Genomic DNA, 2349 nt, shown 5'->3' on the forward strand with positions numbered 1-2349 from the left:
GCCCGCAATGTTGGGGATGTGGCCCACTTGGCCCAAGAGCTGCAGAATCTGAAGGAGCAAGTAGAAGGTAGAACCAAGTCCCCAGGTCGGACGTTGGTCACCGCCTTGCCCTTCTCGGCCGAGATTATGGCGTACAAGATACCTGACGACTTTAAGTTCCCGGAACAGGCCACCTTCGACGGATCCAGCGACCCGCGCGAGCATCTCTTAAGCTACCAAGACAAAATGCAAGTGCTGGGGGTTTGAGATACCGTCATGTGTAACGCCTTCCTGCCAACACTGAAGGGCTCGGTGCAGAGATGGCTCGTGGCCTTGCCCTCGGGCTTAATTCGCAGCTTTGAAGAGTTGGCCGATCGCTTCATGAGTCATTATGTGGCTAACATCAAACCCCAAAAAGATTTAACGCATTTGGGAGATATCCGTCAGGAGGAGGGTGAATCTCTCAAAACGTACCTGGCTCGATGGCAGAAGGAGATTCAATCCATCGAGGAGGTCGAGGACCAGACCGCCCTCACCTTCTTCATAGAATCCTTACGATCCAGACAGCTATACCGTGACCTACGGGACAACCGGCCGGCCACCTACGCGGAAGCCATACATATGGCCAACAAACGGGCCAACACGGAGCAAGCCATGAAACACAAGCGATAGCGAGAGGTCGGAGGATGTGTTAGCGGAAAGCGAACTCGCGGAGAAACAAAGGAGAGGCGCTCGGAGCCAACTAGGAGACCTGAGGCGCGACGCCCGTATGACAAGCTTAGCATCCAGCCTTATCGGTCGATTCCTCAGCATCCGGTGCATGAGGTGCAAGCGGTCGCGCCTCCTCCTAGTGAGGAGCGGGCAGTGAACGAGGACCCAAGTAAGACATCTAAATACTGTCGCTATCATAAGTCGTACACCCACAACACAGAAGAATGTTATTATCTAAAAAAGATCATGGAGGGGATCATCCAGCAAGGAACCCCGCCTCCCAACCAGTGGCGGAGAAGGTCGGAGAACAGGGAAGACAGCGAACCCCCAGGGGCGGTCGAAGGCAGTCGCAGCAAACAGCTGGCGACCGATGAAGGCGAGACTCAGTGGAGACAGAAGCCGGTCATCAATATGATTGTCGGCGGACCTAAGGGGGGCGACACCGCGAACACCAGAAAGGCCTGGGCTCGACAATTGTACGTAGGGACAGTGTACGGGCGAGAGGGTGGCTCGAAGAAAGCCTACCGAGAGCCTATTGTTTTCACAGACAAGGATCTACCCACAGGCGAGATACCACATTGCGATGCCCTAGTCATTGCGATGGACGTGAATGGGTTAGTTGTCCGGCGGATCCTGGTAGACACCGGGAGCAGCGTCAATGTCTTGTACCTCGAGACCTTCGTCAAGATGGGACTGTCACGAGAGCAACTGATCCTAGTCAAAACGCCACTCACTGGCTTTATGGGCAACTCCGTAGAGGTTGAGGGATCCATCACCCTGCCGGTGGAAATCGGCACCTACCCCGACGTACAGAAGCTGGACATGAAGTTCATTGAATTGTGGTCAACTTGACGTGTTCTCACAACGCGATACTCGGCCGATCAGGTTTAGAAGATTAGGGAGCACTGATCTCCATCGAGCATCTCTGCTTGAAGTTCCGCACGCCGAGTGGGGTGGGTATGGTCCGTTGCGACAGGAGAGTCGCCCGCGACTGTTACCTGCAAGCTTGCAGAGGCATGGGCAAGCGTGAAATGCAGGTCCATGAGATCACAGAGCAACCCCTATAGAAGACAATGATACCCCGCCCAGAACCGGCCGTAGAGTTGGAAGAGGTCGAAATTGACCCTGAGCGACCAGAGAGACGTGTCAGAATCGAAATCGGCCTCCGAGAAGAGGTGCGAGAGGAAGTCATAAGCGTACTGCAGGAGAACCGCTTGGTCTTCGCGTGGGAGCCAGACGATATGCCGGGAGTGGACAGGTTTATCATTTCGCATCAGCTCGCCGTCGACCCCGATCACCGACCGGTGATCCAGAAGAAGCGATATCTACCCAACGATCGAAGGGAATTTGTGAAGAAAGAGGTAAACACGCTGTTGGCCGCAGGCCACATCCGGGAAGTTAAATATCCAGAATGGCTGGCTAACGTGGCGCTCGTGCCGAAGCCCCAGCTTGGCGAATATGTGTGGACTACACCGACCTCAATAAAGCCTGTCCGAAGGACCCGTTTCCATTACCTCGGATCGATCAATTGGTCGACGAGACAGCAGGGTCAACATTGCTAAGTTTCATGGACGCCTTTAAAGGATATCACCAGATCTTCATGCACAAGGCTGATGAAGAGAAAACAACGTTCCTGACCCCGAATGGGGTGTATTGTTA

Source organism: Ipomoea nil, unplaced genomic scaffold (assembly GCF_001879475.1).
Source record: "Ipomoea nil cultivar Tokyo-kokei standard unplaced genomic scaffold, Asagao_1.1 scaffold0878, whole genome shotgun sequence".
Taxonomy (NCBI): domain Eukaryota; kingdom Viridiplantae; phylum Streptophyta; class Magnoliopsida; order Solanales; family Convolvulaceae; genus Ipomoea; species Ipomoea nil.